This window comes from Neofelis nebulosa, chromosome 1 (assembly GCF_028018385.1).
Source record: "Neofelis nebulosa isolate mNeoNeb1 chromosome 1, mNeoNeb1.pri, whole genome shotgun sequence".
NCBI classification, from domain to species: domain Eukaryota; kingdom Metazoa; phylum Chordata; class Mammalia; order Carnivora; family Felidae; genus Neofelis; species Neofelis nebulosa.
The window spans coordinates 104,049,370-104,058,029 of NC_080782.1; the positions used below are offsets into that span (position 1 = coordinate 104,049,370).

The following is an 8,660-nucleotide window of genomic DNA, read 5'->3' on the forward strand; positions in this document are numbered from 1 at the left end:
GGTGGGAATGCAAGATGGTGCAGCCACTCTGGAAAACAGAATGGAGGCTCCTCAAAAAATCAAAAACAGAACTACCCTACGACCCAGCAATTGCACTACTAGGTATTTATCCATGGGATACAGGTATGCTGTTTCAAAGGGGCACATGCACCCCAATGTTTATAGCAGCACTATCAACAACAGTCACAGTATGGAAAGAGCCCAATTGTCCATCAACGGATAAATGGATAAAGAAGATGTGGTGTGTGTGTGTGTGTATATATATATATATATATACACACACACACACACATACAGAATGTAGTATTACTTGGCAATTAAAAAGAATGAAGTCTTGCCATTTGCAACTACGTGGATGGAATTGGAGGGTATTATGCTAAGCGAAATTAGAGAAAGACAAGTATCATATGACTTCACTCATATGAGGACTTTAAGATACAAAACAGATGAACATAAGGGATGAAAAGCAAAAATAATACAAAAACAGGGAGGGGGACAAAACAGAAGAGACTCATAAATATGGATAACAAACTGAGGGTTACTGGAGGGGTTGCGGGAGGGGGGATGGGCTAAGTGGGTAAGGGGCATTCAGGAATCGACTCCTGAAATCATTGTTGCACTATATGCTAACTTGGATGTAAATTATAAAATAAATTATACAAAGAAGAAAAATTGGTAATTTTCCAAACAGTCCCTTCCAAGAACAAGAAACATAAAAAAAAGAAAACTTCTTAAAACTTATTGTTTCATATTACTTTTGAAAGGCCATATCAGAAGAGAATGCATAGAAAAGTGGATACAGAGCTGCATCGAGCACATACTAGTCCCTCAACGTTGAAACGTAATCTGGTTTAAAAGTATGCCTTTATCATTACCAATTATTACACAATACATCTATGGATGGTAGGATTGTGGACACTTTTTCCTTTTCATTTTCCAAGTCTTCAAAATTGCGCATAATGTTTACAAAAAGGGGGGAAACATTAATTATGTGTTATATTAAAGAGTCTTCTGCCCTACGAGAAAAGCAGTATGATTTTGTTCTAAAATTCCTCAGAGCACAATCCCGACATACCTGAGAGGCAATTTCATTCAATCGACAAGTACTTATTAAGTGTCTACACTACACCATGGGACTCTGTGGAAGTACTACAGAAGGTCACACACAAAGAAAAAAGCAACCACAACAGGCAGTTATCGAGTTATTAGGGTTGACTACATGATCGAGCCCAAGACGGGACCAAGCAGAGAAGAAAGACCAAGACCCGAAGAAGAAGGGCAGGAAGTGGGAGTGGGAGGGGTCACTTGAGCAAGATCTACAATCTGAGTATATTAAAGGGTCTTCTAGTATTGTTTTTCCTTTGCAAAAAAGCAAGTCCAAATAAGGTATTATGTTAGTCAAGTAAATAAATTCAAACTCTCTAAATTTTGTTCTTTAATATCAATGGCAACTATCTTCCACATCCTTAAGGACGGTCAATTCCACATTTCTCAGAAGAAAATAATGCCCAAACGTACATCAGCTAAAAACCTTAAAGACAGAAATAGAGTGAATGTTAGGAACACCAACACAATTAGCATGATTTTCCAAACACAGTGAGGGAAGACTTCGCTATGTTTTTCCTTTAAAAAACTGTTTTTACTGAAGTATTCACATACAAAAAGGTACACAAATCCTAAGCATACAGAGACCTATAACTAGTACCCAAATGTACATAAAAATGGGCAATTGAGGACACTAGCACGTTACAGTGTTATGGGAGAGTGAAAGTCCAGATTCGCTTCTTAACGGATGTTCAGAAAAATAATATTAAGAAAAACTGAATTTAAACACTATTTAATGTAGGACTCTAGCTGTGAAACTGAATGTCAAATACTGACAAATTGACCTTCAAGGATTCTTACCCCTTTTATAGCCAGGGCTTACTCCTTCAAGACTAGGCCAAAAATTCCAGGCTCCACGGTAGATTTTTATTTTGCTTTGGCTTTTTTAAGTATCCTCTATGCCCAATGTAGGGCGTGAAGCCAGGACCCTGGAGATCAAGAGTCACATTTTCTACCGACTGAGCCAGCGAGGCGCCCCCTCCATGGTAGTTTTTGAAACTTCTAAATTAATCCAGGCTCAGGCTGAAGTTTACATTTTGTCAGAAACGGTGACAACAAAAATCCCTTTCCAAACTGCCATTTTCTGGATTCAGAGTTCTGTTATCAAATATCCTCTGATACCAGAGATTTTACATTGTGAAGCAAATAATTTTAGGAAGCTTATCAAGGACAAATCATGGCATAACAACTTCATTTACTTTTTTGAGAAGGTTGCCAGATTGGTAGATGAAGCCTGAGGATCTTGAGCACATCCCTATGCACAGGCAGCACTCCCAGGCAGATGCCTCTGGGACTGAAAAACCAAATCTAAATAGGATGAAAGAATGGAGCATTTAGGTCCCCTAGAGGTTTTAACAGCTCACAATCAGAGAGGACAAATTCTACTTCTCTTCCTTGAACTTTACTACCCCCCCTATGCCAAAGGGCTGGGGACAAACTTGACCTTTAGGGTGTTATAATTAAGATAATATATTAAGGAAGATGAGCAAAACCATTCACAGCAAGATGGTTACCTTGAAGTTGAGAAATTTCAGTGTTTGGGCATTTTAGGTACTTTGTCTCCATTTTCAAATATTAGTGGCATGAATAAATCACTTTACAAATGTAGACTCAATTTTTATTTTTTTTAAAAAAATTTTTTTAGGTTTATTTAAGAGAAAAAGCACATGTGCACATACAAGTGGGGTAGGCGCAGAGAGAGAGGGAGAGAGAATTCCAAGCAGGGCTCCACACTATCAGTGCAGAGCCCGATGCGGGGTTCGAACACATGAACCGTGAGATCATGACCTGAGCTGAGATCAAGAGTCGGACGCTTAACCAACTGAGCAACCCAGGCACCCCTAGACTCAATTTCTGGAAGTGTGTTTCCTTAGGGAGAATTTCAACAAAGTTAACAAGCCATCCCGAACTTTGGCAGTAGGTACAGACAGTGCTTCGATCTAGGAATGATGCAGTTACGAAAAAGAAACAAACCTCTGCACAACCTTAAAATGTGCACATCATGTTCCAAGCAGGTGCCTCTCCAGGAGGTGACTAAGAGTGTTAAAGAACTAGAAAAACCATGTCTTAAGACAAATGATTGATAAAACAGGAAATGTTTGGCCTGGACCAATCAACATTAGAAGGACCACTCCAGCAGCCTTCAAATATCTGCACAGCTGTCTTTGTAGTCCTAGAAACCATTCTTTGAAGAAAAGATACCACAGGGTCAGATTTCATGTCAATGTTAGGAAGCCTCTCCCTTACCCTGACTTCACACACCCTTCAAAAATAACAAATAACAATGTGATCTCAAGCCATGTATGCAAAGCTTAAGTTGTTTGATATTGTAGGGGGACTGGACTGGAGGAATTCTAATGTCTCCTTCAAGGCAGTCGGGACTGTGCTTTAAGGCCACAGCCAAAGAAAAAAAGGACCAAGAAGAGACTGTTTACCCAACGCCCAGCACAACAATATTAACATTATCTGCTCAGTAAAAGTATATTGAGTGAAGGATAAAATGAATGAAAAGGACACAGGATCTGGCCTAAGGGGCTCATTGGTCACCATCACAGAACCCGTACCATGTGAATGATAGGGACATAAATCAAACAGCTGAGTAAAAGTCGAAAGCATAAGGTAAACAGCAGACTCTTACAAAATATGTAAAGCTGATTAATGTTAAAATGTTTAAAAAGTTCTCCCCTTGAAAATGGTTACTGCCCAAAGCTGTCTTCATAGAAACCTAAGCATAAGAGGAAGAAAAGAAAGCCTGAAAATGCTATCCCCCTGAAAAATTATTTGAAGCAACTGTCAGTAAGTAAAAGATAAACTTTATCATATTTAAGGAGAGCCTATTCCTTTTCAATCATATGCAGCAAGAGTTAATTTGCCTTTAAGAAGTTTTTAAAAATTGTGCCTGGTATTAAATTATTATATTTTGGCATACAATTAGTAAACTGTCTAAAATTTTAAAATTAGGCATATTTTGAAACAGACTAGCTCTGTATCAGAAGTGGCATTTTTAGTAAGATCTACAGATGATTTTTTTAAGTTTATTTATTTTGCAAGAGAGAGAGAGAGAAAGAGAGAGAAAACACAGCGAAACGAGGCGGGGGTGGGGGCTGGGAAGGAATCCCGAGCTGTCTCCGCACTAATGCAGAGCTCCATCCCATGAACTGTGAGATCATGACCTGAGCCGAAATCAAGAGTCGCCCACTCAACCAATTGAGCTACTCAGGCACCCCTCTCCAGATGATTTAAAAACAAAAACAAAAACTTTTTTTAACGTCCATTTATTTTTGAGAGAGAGAGAGTGAGAATGTGGAGGGGCAGAGAGAGAGGGAGACACAGAATCGGAAGTAGGCTGCAGTCTCCAAGCTGTCAGCACAGAGCCCAATGCGAGGCTTGAATCCATGAAATCTAGAGATCGTGACCTGAGCTGAAGTCAGACACATAACCAACTGAACCACCCAGGTGCCCCTACAGGTGATTTAAAAAAAAATTTTTGGGGGGGGGCGCCTGGGTGGCTCAGTCGGTTAAGCATCCGACTTCGGCTCAGGTCATGATTTCGCAGTCCATGGGTTCGAGCCCCATGTCGGGCTCTGTGCTAACAGCTCAGAGCCTGGAGCCTGTTTCAGATTCTGTGTCTCCCTCTCTCTGACCCTCCCCCGTTCATGCTCTGTCTCTGTCTCAAAAATAAACGTTAAAAAAAAATTAAAAAAAAAAATTTTAACATTTATTTATTATTGAGAGACAGAGACACAGCGTGAGCAGGGAGGGGCAGAGAGAGAGGGAGACACAGAATCCGAAGCAGGCTCCAGGCTCTGGGCTGTCAGCACAGAGCCCAATGTGGGGCTCGAACTCATGACCTGAGCCGAAGTCGGATGCTCAACCGACTGAGCCACCCAGGCACCCCCCTTCCAGGTGATTTTTAAGCACACCATGTATTTTGAGCATCACTGCCTCAATTAAAGGCATCAATCCAAGGAGGGCCTTGATCTTATCAGTTTCCTGTCTATAATGTCTAGATCTGTACATGGTGGGCACTAGCTGTCCAGCTTTCAACTCAAATGTCACCTCTTCAGAAGCTCCTTCCCTGCTATTCACTCCACCCACCAAGCCCGTTTTATTCTCAGAGCGAATTTCCCCCCTAATTATTATTTTTTCTTCTTTGTTATTTTTTAAATAATCTCCACCATCTCCACCTCAACTGGAACACCAGCCTTACAAGCACCCAGATGTCTGTCATGACCATCACTCTTCTCCCAGATCCCTACAGTCCCTGGTACAAAATGATGGTCAATCAACATTTGATTTATAAAACCAACAACCCATATCAGAGTTGGGATTTCAATACAGCTGTGAATGCCTTCAAGTTCACAATGCTAACAGCCACAAATATAATCCTTCACATTCAACCAAATTAGTTAAGTGTTTACAGTCTGAAGGAAAGGGAGAGTAAAGGGTCAAACATTTAACCATGGACATCATTTGTAGCTTGCTGAAAAACAGAATTCCAGGCCCCACATCTGACCTATGAATCAGAATCTATGTTAATAAGATCCCCAGGCAATTCGCACCATATTCGAGATTAGGAAGCACTAAATCACACAGCAGCTCTAAGCCTAGAAGCTAAAACAAAAAGGGTAACAAAAATCCTCATTGTCTTTTTACCCCAGTACATCCATAAATAATAACTTGGAAGAAAAAAGCCCACTAGGGAATCTAATCCAGTAAGCCTTAAAATGCAAGTGAAGAAAACTTCCCTTCTGGCAGGCTCCTAGGCAGGTGAAAGGTTTTCTATCAGTTAATTTGTGTGGTTAAAAGTGATCTCCTAATTTTTAAAGGGCAGTAATTCCAACACTACCTTTAAAAGAAAACAAGAAGTTTATCTTCACATCAAACAAGATGTGGAAATATTCTATGAGACCATAGGGACCAGTCAAAGGTAGAGAGTTCCAGAAAAACCCCAGAGCGTTCTGGTGCTGGAATATCCAGGACTGCTGCTTGTCCACTATACCTTCCCCGATTTGTTGAAGCAGGTTTCAAGCCACAAACTTTGCAACATGTTTCCCCTACCGGTGTTTCACCTTTAAAATGGAGTTCTAGTAAGACTTACCTTCCAAAGTTGATAGTATCATTAAAGGATACAAAGCACAGAACTCTTTTTAGCCCAGCATTTAGGAGGCACTGCCCATCATTTCCCTGAACAGCCTGGAAGCTGCACAAATCTCACCATCCTCCTCTCCATCATTTAACCAAAGAGGCACCTGGTAACTACAGAAATGCAGAACTACACAAAAAGGCGGCTTGGAGGAGACAGCCATTACTGTGGCTCCACCATTTACAATGTCTATTTTAAAATACCAGAAAGAGAAAATATTCATTTGTACCGTGCCAGAGAAGCACTGTTATACTGGGAATTGACAGCTTGAGAAATGCACCTCCGCCTGGAAAGAACTAGCTTCCAATCACAGCAGGGCTCACTCGAAGTGCCATAAAAGGAAGGTTTCACCTTTTCCAGGGATCCCAATAATACACCTGTTGTGCGTGAGGGCCACACACTAACCTGGAAGGCTGCCTCTTCCCCCGCCCCGGGTCATTTCCCAAATGGGCAGTGTGCCCAGCCAGCCCGAGGATGCCGTGGCTTCTCGGGGTTAGTCGCTTCACCTGGGGCACAGGGGCTCGGAAGTGCTCCTCCAGCCCCAAGGAGCAGAGGCCATTTTGACCCCTCAACCCTGCTCTCCCCGCACACTTCCTCCGACGCAGGGAACATGTCGGCAGGCAGCGCGCGCGCCGGCCCTTCCCTGGAGGTCTCTAAGCCCGGGGCAGTTCGTGTCCGTGCGCCCTGGCCGGTGCGCGCAGCACGCGGTCAGCAGGGACCGCCCGGAGGCAGGTCCGCCCACCTGGCGGCGGCCTGCGGGTCATGGGTGAGGATCCCAAGCGCGAACAGCTTCCCTCGAAGTACAGCCTCGCTCGAAATTAAATCCCCGCCCCCAGGCTTAAATCGACGCGCGCGCTCGCACCGCTCGCACTAGCTGGATTCCAAAGAGCGGATCGGCCCACCCCAGGGCTCTAGGAATACTTCACGGATTAAACCCGTCACCCCTCTCCCCGCTCGGTACCCAAAGAGTGAACGGGGCGGAATCGATGAGGTCCCTCCCCGCCGCCGGGATCCAAGACCCCCAGTCTCCAGCCCTACACTCAGGACCCCGAGGAGCCGGGCGCACGCCCCACTGCCTGAGGACCTCCTAGCTCTTCGTCCGGGGAGCCGCGCTCTGCGCTCCCTCAGTTCGGGAACCGCCTGCCCGCCCGCCCCCCCTTTAAAGCGAGAAGGTGCCCGCGCCGCCTGGACTCGAGGAGCTGTAAGCGTTTCCGCCGAAAGAGCTGATCGGCGGCTCCAAGTGGCCCTTCGCTGGGGGAGGCAGCCGCCAAAGTAGCCCAGGGCTGCTCTCTCCGCGGACCCGCGCCCCTCCGGCTCCCGCCGGTCCCAGCCCAGAGGCGAAACCGCCACCGAAACTGGCGCCGGGCGTCCTCCCCCGCCGCGCCTCCCCTACCAGACCAGAGCCACGATCCCCTGGGGGACTCTGGGGCCACCGTGAGCCCCCGGCGCCGCGCCCAACTCCCATCTACTCACTGCTGCCCCGCACGACCCACCAAGGGCCGTAGGAGCCAAGGAACGCGCTTACCTGGCGAGCGCACCTGACGAGGTGCGGGCGGCCCGCCAGCAGCCTGGGACTAGACTAAGAACTCTGTCGGTCCTCCACCTCCACTCCTCCTCCACTCCTTCTTCTCCTCCTCCCCCCCCCCCCCCTGCGGTCCTGCCCCCGGGCATGCGCACCACCGCCTGGCCGGTGCTGGAGGTCTGGGGCCGCGCACTGGCCAGTCTCACCTGTTACACCAAGCGCGGGCTCTTGGGCGCTCTGGCTAGCTTTCCCCGGAGTCCCGCGGCCTCCAGCCGGGGAAGGACAGGTCGGGGGTGTGGGTGGACGCCAGCGAGGAATTGTGTGTCGTGGCCGTCTCCTCCCTCGGTGACCCATTCACCTGAAACTCGGATGGGAGGGGGAAGGGAGCGGTGGAGAAGGAGGCGGGAGGAACCAGCCCTTCCCCGCACACCCTCCCAGCGATCCCAATTAAAGGCACAGCGCAGCTTTGGCGACCGAGCGCTGAGGAGGGGCCCCGGCTCCCAGAAGGTGGGGGTGGTCCTGGACCGCCCTGCGGCGCGCTCCGAGCTCCTCTGCTTGGGGTGGAACTGCAGACGAGAGGCGGAGGGAGGTCTGGAGGGGACTGTTTTACTCTGAAGGAGGTCCCAGGGTGCTCACACGCTGACACGAAAGGCATGTCCTTACCTAACAATTTTCTGTTCCTAAAATTTGGTTAAAATTTTGTTGGAAAGCAGCCAGAAATGGGAGATTTGCAAAAGTCACTTGTAAATTAAGGAACCGGTTCTGAATCTCTGGAGCCAGATAAAAGACCATTACTCAAAGTGTGGTAGGATCTGGTTGGTAAACTTGCTGTAAAAATAAAGTGCATGCGGTGGTGTACATGATTACCAGCTCAAGGTCCTTTGCACC

The 8,660-nt window shown here is 46.3% G+C and overlaps 1 protein-coding gene across 2 annotated transcripts in view; it reads right to left on the minus strand.

Moving 5' to 3' along the window:
* OCLN (occludin) overlaps positions 1-8,094 on the minus strand; it is a 56,672-nt gene extending 48,578 nt beyond the window's left edge. The window contains exon 1 of one of the 2 annotated variants that reach the window (XM_058730299.1): positions 7,979-8,094. The gene's annotated coding sequence lies outside the window, so the exon portion shown is untranslated. Of the gene's footprint in view, positions 1-7,775; positions 7,886-7,978 lie in introns of those variants that run through there. The other variant, XM_058730306.1, reaches the window with a different exon arrangement.
* Between the last annotated feature and the right edge of the window lie 566 nt (positions 8,095-8,660).